The sequence below is a fragment of the Sus scrofa genome, chromosome Y (assembly GCF_054392235.1).
Source record: "Sus scrofa isolate SSC_HxYL_T2T_F1_AM1 chromosome Y, Sscrofa_HxYL_maternal_Yorkshire_Landrace_v2.0, whole genome shotgun sequence".
Taxonomy (NCBI): Eukaryota; Metazoa; Chordata; class Mammalia; order Artiodactyla; family Suidae; genus Sus; species Sus scrofa.
Window position 1 is genome coordinate 14,733,940 of NC_139402.1, and position 27,749 is coordinate 14,761,688.

The 27,749-nt window shown below is 38.8% G+C and overlaps 1 pseudogene; it reads right to left on the minus strand.

The window, feature by feature from the left end:
* Window positions 1-7,299: 7,299 nt before the first annotated feature.
* Window positions 7,300-27,749, minus strand: part of LOC110257878 (small ribosomal subunit protein uS5 pseudogene) — a 51,199-nt pseudogene continuing 30,749 nt past the window's right edge.

A 27,749-nucleotide genomic window follows, 5' to 3' on the forward strand; every position in this document is an offset into this window, starting at 1 on the left:
CTGAAGGAAGGAAATCAAAGATCATCAAGGGACACAATAAAAACATTCAGAAATAATAGGGTAAATCAATAAAACCAAGAGCTGGTTCTGTGAAAAGGTAAACAAAATTGACAAACCCCTGGCCAGGCTCACAAAGAAGAGGGGAGACAAAAGCCAAAATAAATAACATGAGAAATGAAAGAGGATAAATTACAACACACACTGCAGAAATACACAAAGCCATAAGAGAATACTATGAGCAATTATATGCTAACCAATTGGACAACCTAGAAGAAATGCACAGCTTCCTAGAGCCGCGCAGCCAGCCAAACTGAATCATGGAAAAAATAGATCAAATGAACACACCAATCACTAGAAATTAAATGGAATAAGTCATCAAAATACATCCTACAAATAAAAGCCCAGGACCAGATGAAGTTATTATCATTCCAATAATAGCAAATATAGCTCCAAGAATCAAAGCAATCATTTTTTTTCCCTCTGTAGAGGCTATTCTGAAATACATTGTGTAAATTAGGTAACGTGGGGTTTTGTTCCCAAGGTTCAGCAGGATGTACATTTAGCCAGATTGCAGTAGGTTGATACATCACCATAATAGATGCTTGCCTGTTTTATTTGTTAACACATGATGTAAATAGCAATTCATGCATTGTCTATGGTATATCTGAGAACTAGAAGTAAAAGAGACCTATAACTCTTTTCCTACCATAAGCACATAAGAAGCAAAGACATCAGTCTGAATCCAGATAGAATGAATAAGGGAGGTATCCAAAGGTATTCAGATGATTACGTTTGTTTATCATAGTATAATTTACATCCCATAAGGAAACTCTTTGTGAGGCTGCAGCTAATTTCCATTGAGTATTTTGCAGTGGTCCCTTTCCAATTTTTAGTTTTGAGCCAGCAAATCCCAAAGTGGGCCAATGTATTTGCAAGTTAGAATTGTCTGCAAGTTAGAATTGGTTCCCCTTTCCATTTTCTCAGCCTAAGAATTTTATTATTAGCAGATCCAAATTCTCTGTTAGGTCCCCAATTTATTGCCCTATTGTTTTGAATAGGAAAAACAGAAAACAAAAACTCAAGGTGTATTCACCATGCAACCATCCCATTCTGTTTCTCCCTGTATCCAGGAAAGGGCTTGTTTAGAAATCTTTTTGGATGGCTTAGCATATTTATCACCTTGTGACTATGTTCCTTTGCAAATACTTAGTATTGATAGCAACAACCTAGGGACTTTTCGCCTTGTTCCTTTTGGAGTTTCTATCAACCAGACCTGATTATGCGTAGGCAAACTCCAAGGCAAAATTGTAGCATTATGGCTAAGACAAAAAGGCATGGGTACCATGTGTCCTGTGTAATTACACGGGGCACCCTCTAAATGCATATCTGGTAAAGTAGACATTTTTGGACATGAGAGGATCTGCGTATCATTACATATACTAACGGAGGTTTATCCTCCCCTCTCATAGCTCTCAATAATGAAGGTCTAGGAATGACTGTCCTATATTGTTCCCCATTAGCCCCAGTTACTGCAAGGGTGATGACAGTAACGGTGGCAGTGTGTTGATTTTCAGGATTCATAGGTAGCTTTCCTTGACACAGGGATTCTTCTGCCATGTTAAGTGTCTCCTTCACTTGGACCCAGGTTATTGGCTTGGTATCTTGGGTTCTTGTTGTCATCCTCAGATGGATGCTGGTATCATCCTTATTTTGTTGGCTCCTAGTGTAATAAGTCAGAAGTCATGTGACAGGTGGCCTTCCTTCATGTCACTTTTTATACACCTTACAGGAATCTGGAAAGCTGCAGCCAAAATTTATGGGAAACCACAAGCATAACCTCTACCCCAAGTTATTAAAGCATCAGGACCTTCCCATACATTTTCTTCAGGTGATTTCCAGTATACTAATGGAGAGGTACCAGGAATATGCTGGCCATAATGCTGTTCTATGGGCATTACTCCTTGATCACTGCACATGAAAAAATTTAAAGTAAGCAAACTTCTCTCAATAATCTTGTGAAGGTGGAGGAGACTTCTTCTTCCCCCCTTTTGCTTTTTTAAGTTGGAGTTTCAATTTATGATGTGCATTTTCTACTATTACTTGTCTTTGGGGATTATAAGGGATATCAGTGACATGTAAAATTCCCCAAACGTGACAAAATTCAGCAAAAGCCTTACTAGCACAAGCAGGTCGTTATAGCAACGAGGTCTGTGATAAAGGGCTTCTTTTTTTAAGTACCCTCATTTAGTTACCCATTATAGCCTTATTAGGACTGTAGAACGTATGTCCCAAATGGAAAACACATTTTTCAACCATTTTTTTCATTGGTTTCATCAGGGAGCTGGCAAGAAGCAAGCAGCCCTCTTGGACTTCCCATAGCCCTGACTGTGGTATTCACAGCTATTCCTTACTTATCCTAACTTCTGTGATTTAGGAGCAGACTCTTACCATGTTACAAGGGCATTAGGGTGGCAAAATTCTGGCAAGGAGGGAATAATTTTTCCATCCCATTTTTTATTTGACATGGTTTCCCCTGTAATTTGTGTTTAGCAATTTGTAAACAAACTATTTGTTTCTTTGTTTGTTTACAAACTTGCTAAACACAAATATATACACATATGTATATATATGATGATATATACATTATATATATGGAATACTATAAAAATACATGGTCAAAATCATAGATTATTCTTTAACATTAGTTATTTGTCTAATGAATGAGACAAAGGATTTTCAAAGCACATACAAATTAAAGGCAGGGAAATTCATATAATCTCTTACTAAAAGCAATATTTTAAGAAAACCTTATTTTAAGAGAGACTACATTAAAATTCAGGTTTTACATTAGTTTACTGTTAAAAGTAGTTTACTGAAAGTTTAAACGTAGTCAGTCCTGACAATGTATAAGATTTATTTCTCATTGTTCACTTCCCACAAACCTTCCATTATTTTCTGTATCCACTTTACTTTGTCCACTATTTTCCCTTTAGAGTAACAAGCTATAAGAGAGACTTACTTTCTTTTCCCTTAATAAACATGTAATTCCATTATTCCTTCATTTTTTTTTCTACTGAAAACACACCTCCTACTTTTTTTTACAGGACACCTCAGGATGTCACCAAACATCACAATTAAGTCTTAAATGAGTTTAGTTTTTATTCAGTAACTGAAGCCTCAATATCTCATTTGAGTTGTATTAAATCTAGGTGCAATACTTTATCATGCATACTAAATGTTGATGGCTCTAAAGACATGTATATATTCTTTTGATCAACAAACTTTAATAGTAATGAATATCAACTACTGAATATCTTCCAGGTCACATGAACTGAAAATGGATTTACTTTATGTATATTGAGAATTTATGTAGGTGCTTAATTTCTTTTATGCCAGTTAAGTAGAGCTCATTATGAATTAATTTTGGCAATGCCATACACATACAAACAAGCAAAATGGAGACCTCCTATTTCTAAGTTTGAAGTTTTAGCCATAAAAAAAGATCCTCCTGTGTAAAACCTGTCAGTACAAAAGAGACCTGATTCAAAGTGTGTTCCTATTAATGCTGTAAAAAGCACTCTTTGAGTATGACCTGTACTCCCTCCATCTTGACACACCTTCACAAATTCAGAGATGCCCCCTGAATTTGTACAGAGGCCATTGCCCTTTTACAGCCGTGATTGGCATTTTTATATGCCAATTGATTCATTGACATCTCAGCTGCTTGAGAGTGTACCACCTGGCACCATCCCATTCAGTTAGGTGGTCCACAAATTGTGGATAAAGTTCTGTAGGGCCTTGAAGATATTGTACAATCGATGCTTGGGTGTTTCCCAATCAGGAAGTGTCATCCAGGCCCATTGGACTCCTACACACAGCTGTTCATATGCCTAAGGATTGATTTTCCAGGTCAAGAATGGGCCCTGTCCCTACCAACATTTCAAAAGAATTGTGAACATTATTTCTTTGACTTAAACCAGCTTGTTCCTGACAGAAGTCCAACAGAATAGACCTCCAAATTAAATAATCTCCACCATCTAGGGTGGCTTTAGCTCTCATATGCCAATCCCATGGGGGAAGATGGAGTGTCCGCATGCTTTCTACCATATTCATAGTAAAGGCAGCTGCAACTCCATTCTGAATCATACCATCATGAAGAGGCTTAAGAGCTTCAAAGTCAAAAGGGATGTGTGTATGCATATTTTGCCCTGTGACTTAAGGGTCAGGGAAAATAGTTACAGGGCATGCAGATTTTAGGGCTGATGGAAGGTAAGTCAGTGCTGCTTCCACAGCTAACGGTTTATTTAAATTCTCATCAAGAAAGGCATTATCCTGAGGTTGAGGGGAATAGAAGATATGATCTTTTCTTTATGTTCCCACAAGGGATCCAAAATGTCCTTGTTAGTCCCCATGTAGAAAAAACAGAAACAGAAAGAGAGGCCCCAGATGGATGGGTGTGCTTTAAATTTTCTCCCACATGATCCCACCATTCTGGGTTCATACTTCCTTCACCTGGAGACCAAGGGTTATGTTTAGAACAGTGTCAAACATTGACTCTACCTTAGACTCTATTACCAAATCCCTGGACTCTTTCAACATATCTTTAAGCAATTGAATATATTATGTAATTTATTGTGATTGACTCATCTCCATTGTTATCCTGGTTTACAGTTTCTACTTGCCAGCTCACAGTTGAGACTCCATGGAGTGCCAGACTAGCCACTTTGCCTTCTGTACTTTCACTTCCTCCCGCTCCTGGCAGAACTTTTTTTTTCCTTTTCCAACTCATAGCTGACCTTCTCTTCCAACCCCAGGTTGGACACCACTCTTCTCTTGTCCTGTGCTGCAGGTCAATGGGTGTCCTGAAAGAGGTATAACACAGAATATAAAACATCAGACACTTTTTACATTTTAAAAGCGCATACCTTATGGACTACTACTCAGCCATAAAACAGAAGAAAAATAATGCCATTTGCAGCAGCATGAATGGAACTAGAGACACACATACTAAGAGAAGTAAGTCAGGAGGAGAAAGAAAAATACCGTGTGATATCACCATATCTGGAATACAGGACATAGATGAACCTGTCAACAGAAGAGAAACAAACTCATGACTTGAAGAGCACAGTTGTTGTTGCCAATGGAGGGGATGAGGGAGTAGAATAGATGAAGAAGTCAGGGTTGGTGAATGCAAACTCTTAGATTTTAGTGGATAAGCAATGAGATCCTGCTATATAGCACAGGAAGCCATATCTAATCACATGTGATGGAACACGGTGGAGGATAACATGAGAAAATGAATGCATGTGAATAACTGGTAACTATGCTGTACCACAGAAATTGACAGAATACTGTAAATCAACTAGAGGTAAAGTAAAATTGTACAAAGGATAGCCAGTATTCCTGTGTGTATTTTGCTCAGCTCGATGCCAATCACAACAACCACCAGCAACTTTTGGAAAGATTTGGTGATAGCTTGGACAGACCTCAGTGGGCTGCTCCCCTGGAGTAGCATGATGCCATCCCAGACCCTCAGCAGCTGTTGCTTCTGCTGTTCTTCCCTGATTGCTGCACTCCCAGAGGCCTCTTGCCTGTGATCGTGTTTGTCCAGAAGGTTCTGATGCTCCTTCCTGGTGAAGCTGGGTTCTTTACTTGCCACTGCAGCCCTGGGTCATGGGTGTATGGGAGGGGGACTGGAGACATCTTGGAGTATTTTGATAAATACTTGGGATATCTACATGGGTGGTTTTTCCCTCAGCACTTAAATGTATATAGAAACATATGTAGCTTTAATTTTTCATTAGTATATGTTAATTTTGGTATAATTTAATGCTTTGGCAAAGAGAGTTGTGTAGCATAGTACAAAGGAAAACTATGGTAAGCTATGGTTTCGTTACAGCATTTGCAGTTTTTTCTCATTTTGACCATGATAGTGAAAAGTGATGTTTTTGAAAAGTACTTTGGGGAATGAGAACAAATATCAATCAACATTTTTGTGTATACGCTGGTGAAGTGAAGTAGAGGGAGAATACTTTTCTAATAAGTCAAATGTGGCATTAATTATGCTATATCTACTCACCAGGTAGTGTTTCCATGGAGACAATCACAAATGGTAAAGGATTTGATGCATTTAGTAGCATTTGTCTTTTAAAAACCAGTATGTAAAAGGCGTAGACTTGTTCTTATTATATAAACCTATCTACATGTATTTTGATATAAAAGGCAAGTCCTAGAATTCATAGACACAGATTCAGAAAATAGAAAATGAGTTTCAGGTACAAAGTCTTCATGCAAATGTGTTACCTACTAGTCATGGGAGATTTACTGAGAATGGCCACAAAACAAAAAATGATGGTATGGTGCTGGAAATGAAGCAGATGCAGAAAACACGTGCTTCTTAACAGATTTACTGCTAAGGCTTATTTCTGTTTCAGTGTGCCTATCATGGAAGTAATGGTTGCTTTCAATGCCAACTGCTTTTATTCTCCTTGCTGCAAAAGGGCAAAATGAGAGAAGTCTTAAAGTTTTATACACAATGTAAAATAGTAAAAATCATTTATTTTAAAGTCAAATGAAAGGAGACCACATTTTATATGCATGTTATTGACTTATGTATAAAGATTAAAAAAAAAACCACATACACTACAGAAAGCAACAACAGGTTTCTTCACAGGTACCTTTATTGTGCATGTATTTGTTTTTTTGGGTTGCAAGTGCAGCATAGGGAAATTCCCAGGCTTGGTGCACACATGTAGCTGCAACTGTTGTGGCAATGATGTGGCATATGCAGGATCTGAGCTGTATCTGTGGTCTACAATCCTCAGTTTGCCTCAAAAGCCTAATCCTTAACCGCTGGGCAGGCAAGGGATGGGACCCATATCCTTGCACACATGTTGGGTTCTTAACCTGCTGAGAGAGAGCAGGAACTCTGATGTAAGTATCATTAATATTATGCTACTTTACTCTCTGTGGTAAAGGATCATATTTAAGTTGCTTTGGGAAGAAAAAACAAGTAATGGAGAATTTTATTAAGTAAAAAAAACCTCACATGATTATTAATTAAGCCTAGTGATCTGGATTAGTTTGTGTTTGTTGTTTGCTTGTTTTGGGTGATTTTAAAGTTTGGAATTGTTTTTTCTTTTTTCTCCTGGGGAAATGCAACAAACAAGGACATGCAATAAACTCTCAGATAGCCTTCAATATTAATCATTGAGTAGGTATTTCATTGAGTTGGATTTTTTCCAGCTTCATTCATTTTATTCCTCTAATATAAAATTATGTGTTGGACACAGTTGAAGCCTAGGCCCTCTGCACAGAGGTTCTCATGTGGGTACTCACAAGGTGCTTAGTGAATTCCTGAGAAGCAGACTTGAAGAACACCATCTCTCCAGAGATTAGGAGTGAGATAGCTGTACTCTTGGAAATGGCATCAAAGGTGGCCTCAGGAGAGTTGCCCAGCTTGGCAGTGCAGCCCCTGGTAGAAGTGTAGCAGTCATCAATTCCACATCAGCAGTAGCTTCTTAGGACAGGGGCTGAGACAATGCCAGTGGCCCTGGGGCAGGGAAGAGGCACACCAGCATGGAGCCACAGTGGAAAGGCACTTTGCAAAGGATGATATGTGGCTTGCCAATCTTGTCCCCCGGGAGCCTTCACACTGCACCTGGATGATGGAGAGCTTGGCCAGAATGATGGCCCCATGGGTGGCAGTGGATACCAGCTTAGAGCATTTGGCACCAAAACCAACGTGTCCTTGGTAATCCCTAGTGGTGACAAATGTCTTGAACATGGTCCTCCGACCAGCAAGTTCTGCTTCTGCACAGGCATCATCTCCATAGACTGGTCCTTGAAGAATGCCTCCAGGAAAAGTCGATGATCTCAGATTCTTTGATGGGCAGAGCACAGAGAGAGATCTCTTGCAGAGACTTGATCTTCATGTCTTTGACTCGGTGGGCCACCTTGGTGATTGGGAGCTTTGTCTTCCTTGTCGTCAGCTCTGCCCCCACAAGCTCCCCATCCTTGTCCTCATCTGCCTGGGCCATGACCCTGGCCTCCCTGCAGCTCTGGAAGCCTTTGTGGAAGAGTCTTGTCCTCCAGCTGTAGGTGCCCAGAGCCTCCAGTCTTCCTGGAGACTCTGGCCCCTCCCACAACACCAGCATCATCTGCCTTTTAGTGTTTTCATGAAGAAGCGAGTTCTAGATTTTTGAGGTTCAACTGGTTTTATGGAAATTGATCTGTATTGGAAAACTGAGTGTGGTTTGTAGATAACTTCCTTCTAAGGTTTAGCTTTTCTTGCCATCCTTTTAACAGAGATTTCCAAAGAACACAATTTTAAAAATATTTAGACTCAGTTTGTACTCACTTGTTAATATTTTCTTTTATGGACAATGCATTTGGTATCAAATCTGGCAGTTTGCCTAATCCTAAATTTGAAAAAAATCTTACTTTCACTTTTTCTCCAAAGATTTGTATAGGTTTTACATTTTGTGTGGAATCTTGCTCCAATTTACGTAATTGTTCACTGTGGTGATACCTAAATTTTTGTTGTTGTAGTTTGTGTGTGATATTCATCTATTTCAATACATTGACGTTTTGTTTTTTGCCTATGATAGTCACCTGCTCAAAAGATTACCGTAACTCCATTAAATTATGTTTGCACTTTTGTGTAGAAACACATAAATGTTAAGAACATGGTTATATTTTTGAGTTCTTTATTCTGTCTGATAAAACAGGGAAGGTTTTATTTCTTGTTTCTCTCCAATTTATATCTGTCTCTGCCAGTTAAATACAGTCTTAGAGCCGCCATTGCTTTGCTGGGATTTTTACATTAGTTGCGTTAAATCTGAAACTCAAGGAGCCATTTGACTAGAATCCATTATTTTCAAAATACCTCGAATCTTCCAATCCATTGATATACTTCCAATCCAGAGTGCAGCTCCATATTTTCTTCATTTTTTTTAATACCCAGCCCCAGAATTTGGTATATTTACACTTCTTTTTCAACAATTCTTAACAGTACTGCATTTTTAATATCCATGTCCCTTTGTTAGGAGTACATGTTTGTGTATATTGATCTAGTATCCTGTGTCTGTTCTGAACTCTCTGATTCTGGGAGTTTCTTAGTATGCTCTGGGGTATTTATAGGTGTGCAATCATATCTGAAAACAGGGAAGGTTTTATTACTTTTTTCTTTCTTTCTTTCTTTCTTTCTTTCTTTCTTTCTTTCTTTCTTTCTTTCTTTCTTTCTTTCTTTCTTTCTTTCTTTCTCTCTCTCTCTCTCTCTCTTTTTCTTTCCTCTCTCTCTCTTCTTTCTCTCTCTCTCTTTCTCTCTCTCTTTCTTTCTTTCTTTCTTTCTTTCTTTCTTTCTTTCTTTCTTTCTTTCTTTCTTTCTTTCTTTCTTTCTTTCTCTCTCTCTCTCTCTTTTTCTTTCCTCTCTCTCTCTTCTCTCTCTCTCTCTTTCTCTCTTTCTTTCTTTCTTTCTTTCTTTCTTTCTTTCTTTCTTTCTTTCTTTTTTCTTTCTCTCTCTCTCCCTCTCTCTCTTCCTTTCTCTCTCTCTCTCTCCCTCCCTCCCTGCCTGCCTGCCTGCCTTCATTCCTTCCTTCCTTCCTTCCTTCTTTGCTTTCTTTCTTTCTATCTATCTATCTATCATTCTTTCTTTCTTTTTTCTTTCTCTCTCTCTCCCTCTCTCTCTTCCTTTCTCTCTCTCTCTCTCCCTCTCTCTCTCCCTCTCTCTCTCTCTTTCTTTCTTTCTTTCTCTCTTTCTTTCTTTCTTTCTTTCTTTCTTTCTTTCTTTCTTTCTTTCTTTCTTTCTTTCTTTCTTTCTTTCTTTCTTTCTTTTCTTCCTTCCTTCCTTCCTTCCTTCCTTCCTTCCTTCCTTCCTTCTTTCTTTCTTTCTTTCTTTCTTTCTTTCTTTCTTTCTTTCTTTCTTTCTTTCTTTCTTTCTTTCTTTCTTTCTTTCTTCCTTTCTTTCTTTCTTGCTTTCTTTCTTTCTTGCTTTCTTTCTTCCTGACCTACCTGCTTTTTACATCTTCTCATAGTATCTTACCTAGATCTTCCTGTCCATTACTAAGTGGTGATGGCAGACACTTTACTCCATTTCTGGTTTTAGAGGGAAATTGTTCAGTCTTTCATTATAAAATATATCATTATAGAGTTTTCATAGGTGTTTTAAGTGGAGGAAGTTCACTTCCATTCACAGTTCAAACTTTACATGTTCAAATCAAGACTGAGTGTAGAATTTTGTCAATTTTTTCTTCACTGGCTGTTGTATCAAGTGTTTTTTCCTCTTCCATCAATTTAACATGGCAGAGTGTTTGAATCCATCCACAATGATTTTAGAGTTATCAACCAGTCTTGCATGATTGAAACAAATGGCAGTGATCATGATCTCTGTGCGTGTCTCTCTTGTGTATATATATCTCCAAGTAAATACTTCGCCTGGGATTCTTTGCATCTCTGGCCATGATGGGATTTGGACTTTTTTTTATATTGCTTTTTTCTAATTTTGGAGTAAGGCTAATACTGCCTTCATTAAATGAATGAACATGTGCCCCCCCACCCTTTAATGTTTTCGAGGTGATCATAGAGAACTGATGTTAATTCTTACACAGTTTGGTGAAATTTTGCAATTTCTATCTCATTATGTAGAATCGGTGTTAATTCTATAAATGATTGGCAAAATACTCCAGTATTGACCATCTAGGTCTGCAGACTTCTCTTAAACATTTAGTCATAAGATGTAAGTAACTTTTTTGGCAACCCTGTGGTATGCAGAATTTCAAAAGCTAGGGACAAAACCCTCACCATAGCAGTGGCCTGAGCCACTGCAATGACAATGCCAGATCCTTACCCTTCTGAGCCACCAGGGAACTCCTGAGAATTGAGTATCATTTATAGTGGAGAAGTTATCTCAACTGTGTCAGTGTATGCTTTCTGAAGAATTTGTTCATATCACCTAGGTCTTAATCTTATATGTTCATAGTATTCACATTTATATTTTTGTTACTATTATTATTACTGCAGGGATGAAGTGAAAGCCCACTTCATTCTTGATTCTATAAAATGTCTTTCCCTTCTTTTTGTTGGGTAGTTTAGATTTTATCACTTTTATTGATCTCTTGAAAGAATCAGTTCCTTGATTCATCAAAATTTCTTCTTTTTTTTTGGACTTTTTCCCAATTCTTTGGCTGTTCCTGTGGCATATGGAGGTTCCCAGGCTAGGGTTCAAATCAGAGCTGTATCTGCTGGCCTATGCCAGAGCTACAGCAACTCAGGATCCATGCCATGTCTGCAACCTCCACCACAGCAAAATGCAATGCCGGATCCTTAACCCACTGAGCAAGGCCAGGGACTCAACCTGCAAACTCATCTTTCCTAGCCAGATTCATTAACTACTGAGCCACAATGGGACTCCTCATTAAAATGTCTTGTTTCTCTTTCCTTGCACTTAAATTTTTAAACTTTTAAATTGATTTCCTTTTATCCTTTAGGCCCTTTTTTCTTTATGTATTTCCTTGGAGGATGTTTAGATTAGTAACAGACCCATTTTATCTTTTCTAAAGTTTGCATTTTGTGTCATGAATTTTCCTCTCAGCAATGCTTTGCTGCATTTATATCTCAATTGATAGGCTGTAGTTTCTTTTTTCTTTGATTGAGGGTTGGATTTTGTTTTTCTTGACAGCTCTTTGACTCTGGGCTTGGGAAAAGATTCTTGCTTGAACTGTGGACTAGCTTCCAAGTGTGTGGTGCTTTTCCTATTCTGCTTATCTTACTTTTGTACACTATGGCTGGACAGCCCATTGCATGGTTTTGAATCTTTCAGTTTGTTGAGGTGTAGTTTTTGGCATAGGTGTAGGATTCATGGGCCCTTGGACATAGTGTGTATTCTGAGTTAGGTAGAATGTACTGACTATAAAGTTAGACTGTCTTGGTTAGTGATGTTTATTTTTCCTTTTTTTAATAGCTGCACTCATGACATATGGAAGTTCCCAGGCTAGGCATCAAGTTGTAGCTGCAGTTGCCAGCCTATGCCACTGCCATAGCAATGTTGGGTCAGAGCTGCGTCTGTGACCTGTGGCAATACTGGTAGCTTTAACCCGCTGAAGGAAGCCAGGGATCAAATCCTCCTGGAGACTCTGTAAGGGTCTTACCCTGCTGAGCCACAATGGGAACTCCTGGTATTGTTGAGTTCTGTATCTTTGTTAGTTTTCTGCCAAGTTCTATGAACTGAGAATAATATTGAAGTGTCCTGTTGTAATTTTATTTATTTATTTATTTTTATTTTTATTTTCCCACTGTACAGCAAGGGGGTCAGGTTATCCTTACATGTATACATTACAATTACAGTTTTTCCCCCACCCTTTCTTCTGTTGCAACATGAGTATCTAGACATAGTTCTCAATGCTATTCAGCAGGACCTCCTTGTAAATCTATTCTAAGTTGTGTCTGATAAGCCCAAGCTCCTGATCCCTCCCACTCCAGATTTGTCTATTTCTTCCACTCGTTTAGGTTTACTGCACATGTTCAGGTACAAAGACATCCCAGATTGTGGTGTTGTTTTCTTTAGGGTTTTGTTCATTTATCATTATACAGTATCTTTCCATGATATTATCTTTTCTCTGATCTGATTTATCTAATATTAATAGGTTTAAGTATTCTTGGTTTTCTTTCATTAATTTTTCATTCTATCTTGGTTCCATTTTTCCCTTTCAGTCTGTCTCAATTGTTTCATTGAAATGAATTTCTTCTGAACAGGCTGTAAGTGGATCATGTTTTCCGATTTCTGCTGATCTCTTTATGTTGTTGTATGTAAAGTGTTTAGATTTAATGACAACTATGTCATGGCTTTCTAAAAATCATTGTTATGATTATGGGCTACTTGAAGAGAATTTCAAAATCTGCTTTGATATACCTACATTAAAAAAACAAGGTTGTCCCTGGGCATGTGGAAGTTCCCAGGCCAGGTATTGAATCTGAGCTCCAGGTGCAATCCTATGCCACAGGGAGAATGCTGGTTCCTTGAACACTCTTTGCCAGGCAAGCCATGGAACATGCCCCTCTGCAAGGATGCAAGATGCTGCAGTTGGATTTTTAACAGACTGCATCACAGCCAGAATACCTACTTGTAGTGTTTTTCAATGTATGTCTGTATATCATTTGTGGTGGTTGTTCTAGGTATTATATTGTACATTTACAATTTATTATGGTCTACTGCTGCTCTGTTTTTTTACAAATTTGACTAAAACATAGAAACCTTACCTCCTTTTCAATCCCTTAGCATGCCCTTGAATGTAATTGTCTACTCTCTCTGCATACATTTAGCCTATTTGGTATGACATACTTTCTTTGTCTTTTCGTGGGGGGCACACACATGGCAAATGGAAAATCTAGAAGTAGGGGTCAGATGGAATCCATAGCCACAGGCCTATGCCACAGCAATGCCAGATCCTTAACCCACTGAATGAGGACAGGGATGGAACCCACATCCTCATGGACACTAGCAGGGTTCTAAAGTCACTGAAGCACAGGGAAACTCCATGTAGCATGTATTTTTAATTGTGTTACATTTAGTTCCATATTTACCTTTGATTCTTGCATATGGAGTTTTGATGATATTAAGGAAACATATGCTTCATAAGTTTCTCTTGAGCATCAAACCTGTTCATGATTGCTTATTTTAAGCACTTTTATGGTAATATTGGCATTTGTCCATCATCTTTTTTCTTTCACATTGAGGGCTTCATTATTGTGTCCTGAACTGCAGGTCAAAAACTGATCCTAAAAGAGAGACTGTATGGCATAAAAAACACACAAGGTAAGTTTATCTTTTAAAAGGGGGGGGGGACAAGGAGGCACTCTGTTCTGCTAACAAAGGTCCCTAGGCTTTATCCCACAAGACTTTTATTAGGGAAGGTGACTTGTTGAGGTAAGTGAGCAAAAGCAGGCATTGGGAGTATCAAAGCTATCACTTAGTGAGATTTAGGGAGACTAATAGCAATGAAAATCACAGGTGTATGCATCTAGGATATAGCATAGCTGCTTAAAGAACAATGTAGTTAACATATAAGCCCCTTATCTTATTTTGACAGGAGACCCTGCACTTTGGAACTCTGTGTTGGCAGACAGGCTTATCTGGCCTTTGCCATCACCAGCATTCTGTGCCTTCCTGTGCTTTTGCACATACCAATAAGTTTGCTTTCTTCAGAGGTCATCAGTACAGTGGTATCCAACATCTTCCTCTTTATTATTTACATGTTGCCTAAGAACCACCATAGTAAATTTTGGTTGCAGAGTGTTCATTTGGCTTCTAAGGATCAATCTGATTCTGCAGACTGCACAACAAAGGAAAAAATGTAAATACAGTGACAGAACAGCAATAAAGGAAATCTTTGGATTTTCAAGCCAGGTGTGAGGATCAAAATCCTGGAATTATGATAAAATACTTTGAATAACCTGACCCTTAGAAGTGTCCAATCACATGGAGCTAAATTCTTGAATGTCTTTGTGTAAGGTAAAACTATCTAGCATAGTATAATATTATGTTGGTAGCATTCAGACACCCAAAACTTAAGCCTTAATTTTTCCAAATTGCAGATGCTGTTAATAGAGTGATCTCAAGTAGTTATATTACAATGACAAGGAAGTTCCATTTGTGTGTGCATATACTCCCCAGTTCTGAACCCATTCAAAAATTACATCTTTTAAACTATCCAATTCATCTCAGAAGGCCAGGTCTAAGGATTGTTGCCCACAACACAATTGTGACAAGATTAGAACAAGATCATTTAAAAATGCATGGGTTTGAACTGTCTGAGACAGGGCTGTAGCAGCCATAGCTACTGAAGTTATGATTCTAATAATAGTAAATACAGCTCCAAGAATCAAACCAATCATTTTTTTCCTCTATAGAGGACCATTTGAAATATATTATGTAAATTATGTAAAATAGGGTTTTGTTCCCAAGGTTCCACAAGATTTACAGATATCCAGAGAGCAGTAGGTTGAGAAGTAATCATAATAGATGGATGCCTGTTGTATTTGTTAATGCATGATGGAAATAACAATTCCTGCATTGACTATGCTATATCTGATGACATGAATTCAAAGAGAGCTGTATCTCCTGTCCTACCATAAGCACATAAGGAGCAAAGACACAAGTCTGAACACAGCTAGAATGAAGTAGGGAGATGTCCAAAGGCATCTAGATGATTACATTTGGTTACCATAAGTATAATTTGCATCTCATAAGGAAACTCTTTGTAAGGCTTCACCTAATTTCCATTGAGTATTCTGCAGTGGCCTTTCCAAATTTTAGCTATGGGCCAGCCAATCCCAAAGCATGCTAATGTATTTGAAAGCTAGAATTTCTCTGAAGGTCCCTCTCCATTTTCTCAGCCTACGAAAATTATAATTAGCAGATCCAAATTCCCCATTAGGTCCCCAAATTATTGCCCTATTGTTTTGAATAGAAAAAACACAGGGTATATTGGTCATGCAATCATGCCATTCTGTATCTCCCTGTAACCAGGAAAGGGCTGGTCTACAAACCTTTTTGGGGGATTTAGTATATTCATTGTCAGGACACATCATTCTACAGTCTTTTCTTAGCCTCTTTGCTTGCATTGTCTATGCTGAAATATTTCAAAATATGACAAGACACCATCGAAATCCAGGAGGAGAACATAGGCAAAATATTCTCTGACCTTAACCATAACAAATATTTACACAGGTCTGTCTCCCAAAGCAACAGATAAAAAAGCAAAAATAAACCAATGGGACCTAATCAAACTGACAAGATTTGGCACAGCAAAGGAAATCAAAACAAAACCTAAAAGACAACTTACAGAATAGGAGAAAATAGATTCAGGTGATGCAACTGACAAGGGCTTAATCACTAATATATACAAACATCTTTTACAATTCAACTGCAAAAAACGAACCACCCAATGAAAAAAATGGGCAAAAGACCTGAACAGACATTTCTCCAAGGCAGATATACAGATGGCAACAAGCACTTGAAACTATGATAAACATCCCTGAATACTAGAGAAATGCAAATCCAAACTGCCATGAGATACCACCTCACACCAGTCAGAATGGCCATCATTTATAAAGTCCACAAGTAACCAGTGCTGGAGGGGTGTGGAGAAAGTGTACTCTCCTGCACTCTTGGTGGGAATGTACGCTGATACCACCATTATGGAGGGACCTTAGAAAACTATACACAGAACTACCATATGACACAGCAATCCCACTACCACATGACAAAGCAATCCCACTACCATATGACACAGCAATCTCACTACTACACGACACAACAATCCCACTCTTGGGCATATATGTGGACAAAACTTTCTGTAAAAAAAACACATGCACTGACATGTTCATTGCGGCACTATTCACATTAGCCGAGGCATGGAAACAACCCAAATATCCATGACAGATGATTGGATGAGGAAGAGGTGGTATAAAAGTGCAATGGAATATTATGCAGCCACAAAAAAGTACAAAATAATGCTATTTGCTGCACCATGGATGGAACTAGGGACTCTCATCCTGAGTGAAGTAGGTCAGAAAGAGAAAGACAAATACCACATTATGTCACATATATGGAACCTAAAGTAGAGCACAAAGGAACATTTCCACAGAAATGAAACTCACATTTTGGAGGACAGACTCATGATGGCCAAGGAAGAGGGGGAGGGAGGGAAGGATGGGAGCTTGGGTTTAGTAGATGTGGTCTCTTGTCCTTGGAATGGACAGGCAATGAGCTCCTGTGTGTAGCACTGGGAACTATGTGCAGGGACTTATGATGGGGCATGATAATAGGAGAAAGTAGAGCATATACATGTATGAGTAACAGGGTCACCATGCTGTCCAGTAAAAAAAGAAAATGTATTTGGGGGAAAAAACACTCTCCATGAAATAACCTCAACTTAATAAATGTCATATATGGTATACCCTCAGCTATCAAAATGCCCAATGTTGAAAAACTGATAGCTACTCTTTTAAGAGAAAACAGTGTCCATTCTCACCATTTTAATTCAGCTTGGCACTGGAAGTTATAGCCAGATCACTAAGACAAGAAAATAAAAATTAAAGAAATCCAGGCATCCCCACTGTGGCACAGTGGAAACCAATCCAACTAGTATCCATGTGGATCCAGGTTCCATCCCAGGCCTCACTCAGTGGGTCTGGGATCTGGGGTTGTGGTGAGCTCTGATGTAGTTTTCAGACGTGGCTCAGATCTGGTGTTGCTGTGGCCGTGGTGAATGCTGGCAGCTGTAGCTGGGATTTGACCCCCAGCCTGGGCTCTTTCACATGCCACAGGTGAAGCCATAAAAAGCAAGACAAAGGGAAGAAAGAAAAAATCAAGAAAGAAATCCAAACAAAACTTGTCAGGTTTGCGGATGACATAATGCTGAACATACACTATCCTAATGATGTCTCCCAAACCTATGAATAAATCAGTGAATTCACTCAAGTTTTGCAACATCGATAGTAATCAAGAGAAATCAGTTGAACCACCATAAATTCATTGAAAATACGTGCTCATAAAGAGAAATAAGAAAATATTCCTTAAAAGGATGGGAATGCTACAAAATTGTATTGTGATGATTGCTGAAAAAATATAAATGGAAAAAAATTCATTGCCTAAATAAAAAATGAAGGCTTTGGACATTTGAGGTCTTTCCGTGTTTCCATACCATAACATTATTTTAATTATTTTTCTTTGATGGTGCTTTTGTTAGGAATTACATTGAATCCATACATGGATTTGGGAAGTATGGCCTTTATAACATTCATTCTTGTAAGCTGTGAGCATGGTGTCACTTTTCATTTATTTATGTCTTCAGTTGCTTTGACAGTACCTTATATTTTGTAAGGCATGTATCTTCATTTCCTTGGTTGAATTTATTGTTAAGTGATTGTGAGGAATGCTATTGCAAATAGGATTGAAAAAACTTTTTCAGGTATTTATTTTTTGGGTATACGACACAACAGATTTTTCTGTGTCTGTTTTGTATCCTGCCATGTTTGCCAAAATCATTTATTTATTGTTTATTGCTGTATTGGTGCTGTTGTTGTGGTGGTATTATTTTCCACACATAAATTATAATGTCTACATACAGAGACAGGTCACTTCTTTTTTCCTGACTAGGATGGCTTTATTTCTCTTTCTTGCCTAATCATTCTGGAAGGACTTTTCAAACTGTGGTGGTGAGAGGAGACACTCTTATTCCTTGTCTTAGAGGAAAAGCTTTCACTTTTCCTCACTAGGTATGTTCGGGGTCATGTTATGACTAAGGCCTTGGTCTTAACCCAGTTTATCCACAATTTTGGGGACCCTCCTCACACCTAGATCATATTTTTTTTATCATAAAAGAATGGTAGAATTTTTAAATACTTTCCTGCAGATTGTGATCTTTATCCATTGTCTCTTTAATGCGTGCTCATTGATTTTCTTTCTTTTTTTTTTTTTTTGCATCATGTGTACGTTACTTACAATGCTATGTAGGCGTCACATGAACATTTATATGTAATAATTTTTCATATATTACACTCCATTTAAAGCTATTATAAAATTTTGGCTCTATCTCTGTGCTATACAATATACCCTTGTAGCTCATATATGTCATATGTCATAGGCTCTGCAACTTAATCTACCATATCTGCTTTGCCCCTCCTCACTTTCCTCTCCCTATTGGTTTGTAACTTCTAATTGTGCCTTTGTATCAGTGTGCCTGTTTCTATCTGGTTATATTGTCCTCTTGTTCTGTTTTTGATTTCACCTGTAAATGGTAACATGCAGCCTCTGTCTTCCTCTGTGATGTATTTCCCTGAGCATAATAGCCTTCATATGGATCCTCTTGTTGCAAATGACAGAATTTCATTCCTTTTCATGACTAATATTCCTTTGTGTGTGTATATACATATATATATATACCAGATCTTCTTTATCCATCCATTTGCAGATGGACACTGAGGATAGGCCATATCTTGGTGATGGTAAAAAATGCTGCTGTGAACATTGGGTTACATATATTTATTCTTATAAGCTGGTTTGGGGGGAGGTGTGGTATATACCCAGAAGTGATAGATGCCCAGGAGAGGGATTGCTGGATCAAAGGGTAATTCTACTTTCAGTTTGCTGAGGAATCTCCATATGGTTTTCCACAGAGATTGAACCAATTTACATTCCCACCAACCACCGTTCCCTTTCCTCCACACCTTCTCCAGAATTTATGGTTTGTAGACTTCATTCTGGCTGGTGTCAGGTGGTGCCTCCTAGTGGTTTTGATTTGCATTTCTCTACTAATGAGTGATGCTGAACATTGTTGCATGTGTTTTTGGACCTTCTGTATGTCTTGTTTTGGAGAAATGTTTGTTTAGATCACCTGCCCAATTTTTGCTGGGGTTGTTTCTCCTTTTTTTCTTTTTTCTATTGCGCTGTAGAAGTTGTTTATAAATTTTGGAGATTAATGCCTTTTCAGTCGCTTCACTGGCAGATAGTATCTGATATTCTGTGGGTTGCCTTTTCATATTCCTTAGGGCTTCCTTTGCCATGCAGAAACTTTTAAGCTTAATTAAGTCTCATTTTTTTTAATTTTTGGTTTTATTGTCATTACTCTAGGAGGTGGATCTGAGAAGATATTACTGTGGTTTATAACAAAGCATGTTAGGTTTATAGTTTCCTCTAAGTGTTCTATAGTGGATCTGGTCTTATAGTTAGTTCCTTAATCCATTTTGAGGGTTTTCATTTGTTTGTTTGTTTACAGTGTTAGGAAGTGTTCTAAATTCATGCCTTTATATGTGACTGTGCTGTTTCTTCAGCACCACTTAGTGAACGGTCTGTCTTTCCTCCACTGTATATTCTTGCCTCCTTTGTCATGGATTAGCTGATTGTAGGTGTGTGGGTTTAATTCTGGGTTTTATATGCTGTTTCACTGATCTAAATTTCTGTATTTGTGCCAGCCCCATAAGGCTTTGATGACCATAGCTGCATGGTATACTCTGAAGTCAGGGAGCCTCATTCCTCAAGCTCTATTTTTCTTTCTCAGGATGGCTTTGTCTACTCAGCGTCTTTTGAACTTCCAAACAAACGTTCAGATATTGTGTTCCATCTCTGTGAAAGTGCCCTTGGTACTTTGATGGGGATTGCATTGAATCTGTAGATTTCCTTGGGTAGTATAGCCATTTTGATAGTATTTATTCTTCCAATCCAAGAGCATGGTATATCTTTCCATCTGGTTTTGTCATTGTTGATTTCTTTTATCACTGCCTTAAGTCTTCATAGTTCAGGATTTTTGTCTCTTTAGGTATGATTCTTCCTAAGTACTGTTTGTTTGTTTGTTGTTTTTGCTTTGTGCCTTTCCTAGGGCCTCTCCAGTGGCATGTGGAGGTTCCCAGTCTGGGGGCTCTAATTGGAGCTGTAGCCACCACCTACACCAGAGCCACAGTAATGCCTGATCCAAGATGTGTCTGTGAACTATGCCAAGGCTCAAAGTAACAACAAAATCCCTAGGCCACTGAGCAAAGCCAGTGATCAAACTTACACCTCATGGTTCCTAGTCAGATTCATTAACCACTGAGCCACAACCGGAACTCCTCTTCCAAAGTATTTTATTCTTTTTGATGCAATGGTAAATGGGAATGTTTCCCTCATTTCTTTTTCTGATTTTTCATTGTTAGCATACAGAAATGCAGTTGATTTCTGTGTATTAATTTTGTATCCTGCAACTGTTCCAAAGTCCTTGATGAGCTTGAACCGTTTTCTGATAGCATCTTTAGGATGGTCTAGGTATAGCATCATGTCATCTGCATACCGGGATAGTTTTACTTCTTCCTTTCCAGTTTGGATTCCCTTTGTTTCTTTTTTTCTCTGATTGCCCATGCCTTGGACTTCCAAGAGTGTTGAATCATAGTGGTGAGAGTGGACATCCTCATCTTATTCATGATCTCTGTTGAAATTCATTTGGCTTTTCACCATTAAGAATGGAGTTAGGGGAGTTCCCGTCGTGGCACAGTGTTTAACGAATCCGACTAGGAACCATAGGGTTTGGGTTTGATCCCTGCCCTTGCTAAGTGGGTTAATGATCCGGTGTTGCCGTGAGCTGTGGTGTAGGTTGCAGATGCGGCTCGGAACCCACGTTGCTGTGGCTCTGGCATAGGCCAGCGGCTACAGCTCCGATTCAACCCCTAGCCTGGGAACCTCCATATGCCTCGGGAGCGGCCCAAAGAAATAGCAAAAGGACAAAAAAAAAAAAAAAAAAAAGAAAAAAGAAAAAAGAATGGTGTTAGATCTGGGTTTGCCATCTATGGCCTTATAATGTTGAGGCAGGTTCCCTTTAAGTCCACTCTGTGAAGTGTTCCTCTCAGTAATAGGTGTTGGATTTTATCAAAGGCTTTTTCTGCTTCTATTGAGAGGATTGCATGGTTTTTCTTTTTCAGTTTGCTAATGCGGTGTATCACACTGCTTGTTTGGTTTGTATGGAAGACTCCTTGCATTCTTGGAATAAGACCCTCTTGGTCATGATGTACAATCCTTGTAATGTATTGTTGGACGCAGTTTGCTAGTATTTTGTGAGGATTTTTTCTTTGACGTTCGTCAGTGAAATTAGCCAGTGATGTTCTTATTTTAAGATATCTTCATCTGGTTTTGGTATCAGGGTGATGGTGGCCACATAGAATGACTTTGGGCATATCCCCTCCTCTGCAATTTTTTAGGAAGAATTTCAGAACATGGGTGTTAGCTCTTGTCTCACTGTTTGATAGAATTTGCCCGTGAAGCCATGTGTTCCTGGACTTTTGTTTGTTGGAAGTTTTTAAGTCATGGTTTGGAATTCAGTACTTGTGACCAGTCTGTTCATCTTCTCTCTTTTGTCTTCATTTAGTCTTGGAAGGTTGTACTTTTCTAAGAAATTGTCCACTTCTTCTAGGTTTTCCATTTTATTGGCACATATTACAGGTAGTAATCTCCTCTGATCCTTTGTACTTCTGTGAGGTCCATTTTATCTTCTCCTTTTTCATTTCTAATATTACTGATTTGAGTCCTTTCTCTCTTTTTTTTTCATGATAAGTCTGGCTAAGGGATTTTCAAGTTTGTGGAATGTTTCAAAGAACCAGTTCTTAGTTTCATTGATCTTTTCTATGGTTTCCTTCGTTTCTATTGCCTCAATTTCTCTTCTGCTCTTTATGCTTTCTTTCCTTCTCCTACCTTTAGGTCTTCTCTGTTCTTCTTGCTCTAGTTGCTTCAGATGTAAAGTTAGCTGCTTTATTTGAGATTTTCCCTGTTTCCTGAGGTAGGCTTGTATTGTTATACACTTTCCCCTTAGCACGGCTTTTGCTGCATCTCATAGGTTTGGAGTGTCATATCTTTGTTGTCATTTGCTTCTGGGTACTATGCAATTTCCTCTTTGATGTCTTAAGTGACCCATTAGTTGTTTAGTAGCATGCTGTGTTGTCTCCACATGTTTGAGTTTTTGCATGCTTGTCTTGTTGATTTCCAGTGGTATCACACTGTGGTCAGAAAAGGTGCTCGTTGTGCTTTCAATTTTCTTAAAATTACCAAGGCTTGAATTGTGGCACAGAGTGTGCCAATCCTGGAAAATGTTCCCTATGTGAACTTGAGAAGAATGTGTATTCTGTTGCTTTTGGATGGAATGTCCTATCACTATCTATTATGTCCTGGTGGTCTAAAGCTTCATTTAGGGCCTGTGTTTCCTTGTGGGTTTCTTACCTGGGTGACCTGTCCATTGCTGTAAGTGGAGTGTTGAAGTCCCCTGCTATTATTGGGTCCTTTTCAATTTCTCCTGTAGAGGTTGTTAGCAGCTGCCTTCTATATTGAGGTGATCCTATATTGGCTGCATATGTATTTACAATGGTTATATTTTCTTCTTGGCTTGATCTGTGATAGTTACCCTTCTTTGTCTTTTACAATATATTTTATTTTAAGGTCTACTTCATCTGATATGGGTATTGCTACTCCAGCTTTTTTTTTTTTTTCTGATTCCTGTTTGCATAGGATACTTCCTTCCAGCCTCTCACTTTCAATTTGTATGTGTTCCCAGATGTGAAGTGGGTCTCCTGCAGAGAGCATGTGTATGGATCTTGCTTTTGTATCCATTCAGCCAGGCTATGTCTTTTGGTTGGGACATTCATTCCACTTACATTTAAGGAGGTCATGGATATGTGTGGTCTCACTGCCATTTTATTAACTCTTTTGGATTTGGTTTTGTCACTCTTTTTCTCTTCCCTGTTTCTTTGGTTCTCTCCTCTTGTGCCCGGATGACTGTCTTTAGTGTTGTATCTGAGTTGTGCTTTTATTTGTGAGTGTATCAATGGTAGGTTTTTGGTTTCCCATTGCTCTGAAGCTTTGATATAGGTTTCCATATACTTTCATGATTGTTTAAGGTGTTGGTCTCTTAACTGCAAGTGCATCTTCATTGTACTGCATTTGTGCCCTCCTCTTCTCCTGATTTCTGCTTTTGGCAGCAAATTTGTGTGTGAATGATTTCCCACCTCTACTGAGTATATGCCTTTACTGGTGAGCCTTGCCATTTTTGGTATTTTGTTTCTAGATGTGACCTTTTCTTTTCTGCCTAGAGAAGTTCCTTTAGGATTTGTCATAAAGCTGTCTCAGTGTTGTTGAAGCCTCTTAGATTTGCTTGTCTAAACCGTTTTACTTCTGCTTCAAATCTGAATGAGAATATTGCTGGGCAAAATAATCAGTGTTGACGGTTTTCCTCCTTTCATCACTTTGAGTGTATCATGCCACTCCCTTCTGGCCTGCAGGGTTTTATGCTGCAAATTCTCCTGATTACCATATTGGGGTTCCTTTGTGTGTTATTTGTTTCTTTTCCCTCTGCTTTCAATACTATCTCTGTCTTCAATTTGGGTCAGTTTGCCTAATGGGTGTCTTGGGGTATTCCCCCTTGGGTTTAGTTTATATGGTACTCATGGTGCTTCCAGGATTTGAGTGAGTGGTGCAATTCCCATGTTAGGGAAGTTATGGGCTATTATCTCTTCAAACACATTTCCTGTCCCTTTCTCTCTCTCATCTCCTTCAGGCACCCATATACTATGGGTGTTGGTGTGTTTAATGATGTCCCTGAGACCATTCTTTATTTATTTCCGCTGGTCTGAACCATTCTTCATCATTCTTCTGTCGTGATGGTGCCGTTGGTTGCTGCTAATGAATTTAATCTTTCAGTTATTGCATTTTGCCTCTGTGCTTGCTTAAGTGTCAAGTGGTGTATTGCTTTGCTCCAAGTGTGCTGTAAATGACCAGTTTTTGCCTCCAGTTTATTTCCAATGTCTCCCATCATCTTCAGCATCACCAGTCTAAAGGCCTTTTTCCTGGAGGCTGAGAATCTCCAGATCAATTTGCTTTTTCTTCTGGGAGGGATTTCTTGCTCCCGTATCAGATTTCTAGTTCACTGCAATTTTATAGGTTTTTGGTGTGATGTCCTATTTGCTGGCAATAGAGTTGTAGCCTCTCTTGTTTCTGATGTCTTCTCCCCTTGTGGTTGAAGTTGGCATTGGGGCTTGATCTAGGCTTCCTGATGGAAGGCACAGGTGTCTGCCGACTGGTAGATGGGGCTGATTGCTATCCCTCAGGAGGGTGGGGGTGTGTCTCCGCATGAGATTGGAGGTGGCTGTTTGCTGGGGGGGGGGCTTTTAAGGCAGCCTGTTTACTGATGGGTGGGGCTGCAATCCAAGCTGGATTTTCTTTCACCTGGGGCCAGATTTTTCTTTCACCTGGGGCCATCTCAGTGACGATGGGTGGGGACAGATTTTCCCAAACCAGTCACCTCTAGAGGAACACATACTGATGATGACTATTCCTGAGATATTTGCCTCCAATGTCATTCCCCACAATGAGCCACAACCACTTCTAGTTTTCCCAGAAGGTCCTCCAGGAACTGCTGTCAGGTCCAACTCACATTCCTATGGAGCAACTGCTTTGCCCTGGGACACAGTGTGCCCATGAGAGACTGTGTGGGCCACTCAAGAATGTGGTCTATATTTCCCCTAGACTTATAGAGGTCCAGTGCACTTGCCCCACTTATCTTCAATGTCAGATGCTCCAGGGGCTCTTTCTCCCATTGTCGCATGCCTAGGCATGGGTACCTGATGCTGTACTCACATCTCTAACACTTGTGGGTGAGTCTCTATAATATAGTTACTTTCCAGTCTGTGGGTTAACCTCCAGTGTGTGTGGGGTGGTTTATATCATGTACTTGCTCCCCCTACCATCTTGATGCGGCCTCTTATATGTCATCAGGAGTAGGACATATTTTTGAATGTTTCCAGTCCATGGGTTTGAAGGTTGTACAGCATTTGTTTATCATGTTTTTCTTTTTTTTTTTTTTTGCACCCAAATCATTCTCTATGCCAAAGCTAGAACATGACACTTAAGGCTTTTAAACTATAATTCAAAGCTAATCAAAATGATATGGATCATGTAGAGAGGATTACTCATATACCAATCAAATAGAAAAAGCCATAAACATGGCTTAGAAATAAACATATGCTTACATGGTTAGAAAAATTTTTGATAAGGGAGCCAAAAATACTCTTGAGGAAATGGCTACTTCAAATGTTTTTGAACATATGAATGTTTCAAAGAATGAAAAACCTAGCAATTGTAGCAGATTATGTATGCTTATGAATATGAATTTTGTATAAGCTTTGTATGTTCCAACATAAGGGGAATCAATATCCAGAATGGTAGCTGAAATAACCTCAATGTTTGTGGACGTATAATCACAAGTTGTACATGTAACACCTGCCAGAGAAGTAATCTTAAAAAAGAGTAATGCATTTAAATGAATGAAAGTGAAAACAAGGACCTTTATTTTAAAAAATAAAAGGTCATAAGCAATGATGAGGAAGGATTTATTTCAAGGATACAACAATTCTTCCATATCCACAAATCATTGGTATGGTAATCCACAGCAACAAACAAAAAATAAAAATGATGTGACCACCTCCATAGGTGCAGTAAAATCTTTTGACAAAATTCAACATCAATTCCTGACCTAAAAAAATCAACTCTCCAGAGAGTGTGTATAGAGCAGAACTACCTCAATATAATAAATCTTGTTTTGGGAACCCCACAGCTAACATGATTCTCAATGGGGGAAAAGTAAAAGCACTTCCACTAAGGTCAAGAACAAGACAATGATGTCCATTTTCACCAACTCTATGCAACATAGCTCTGGGAGTCCTAGCTGTGGCATTCAGAGAGGAAAAGCAATAAAAGAAATCCCAGTTGGAAAATAAGTACAGTTATTGCTGTTTGCAGATGCCATGATTCTACACATGAAAAACCCTAAAGACATTACCAGGGAACAGTTAGAACTCAACAATGAACTTGGTACAGTTGCAGGATAGAAAATCAATACAGAGAAATCTACCACATGTCTATCTAAGGACAATGAAAGATTAGAAAGGGAAATCAGGGAAACCATAGCATTTACTATCACATCAAAAGATCAACCACCTGGGAATTAAGCTACCTAAAGACACAAAGACCTGTACTCTGAAAACTCTAACATAACGTTGAAGGAAACCAAAGATGACACCAATATATGGGAAGATATACTTATACCATGGTCTTAGATTGGAAGCATGGAAAAGGTCAAAATGAGAACACTACCTAAGGCAAGCTTCAATGCAATCACTAGCAAATTGCACGTGACATTCTCTACAGAACTAGAATAAAATATCACAAAAGTTGCCTGGAAACACACAAGATCCTAACTAGCCAGAGCAGTATGGAAAAACAAACAAACAAACAAACAAACAAACAAAAACCCACCAGAACTGGCTGAATCAGGCTCCCTCACTTCAGAGTATACTGCAAAGCTACAGTAATCACAACAGTGTGGTACCAGCACACAAACAGAAACATAGATCAATGAGCTAGCCTAGAAAACCCAGAAAGAAACCCAAGCAGCTGTGGTCCACTAATCTATCCCAAAGGAGGCAAGAACACACAGTGGAGGGAGGACAGTCTCTTCAATAAATGGTGCAGGGAAGACTGGACAACCACATTTCAGAGAATGAAATTAGAACGTCTTCTAACACCACACACAAAACTAACCTCAGGATTGACTGAAGACCTACTTGTAAGGCCAGAGACTTTAAAACTCCTAGAGGACAGCATAGGCACAATGCCCTTTGACATCAATCACGGCAAGATCTTGTTCCATCCCCCACATCAGATCATTACAACAAAGACCAAAACACACCAATGGGACTGAATTAAGCTCAAAAGCTTTTGGACTGCAAGGGAAATCATTTTTAAAAATGTGATGAGTACCATGTGACACAGCCCTCCCTCTCCTGGGCGTATCTCTGGACACAACTCCAATTCAAACAGGCAAATGCTCCCATATGTTCCCCACAGTATTATTCATGACAGCCAAGACATGGAAAAAAACTAAACGCCCATCGACCCAAGATTGGATGAAGATTTGTGGTAAATACACACAAGGGAATACCACTCAGCCATAAAAAGGACAGAATAATGCCATCTGCAGTGACATGGATGGAACTAGATACTCTCATACTAAGGGATATAAGTCAGAACAAGGAAGACCAACATTGTATATTGTCACTAAAATGTGGACTCTTAACTATGACAGAAATGATCTCTCTGGAAAGCAGAAACAGATCATGCGTTTGTGGGGCGAGTGTACTGACAGGAATTTGGAGTTGGTGGATGCAGAGTGCTTCATTTAGAA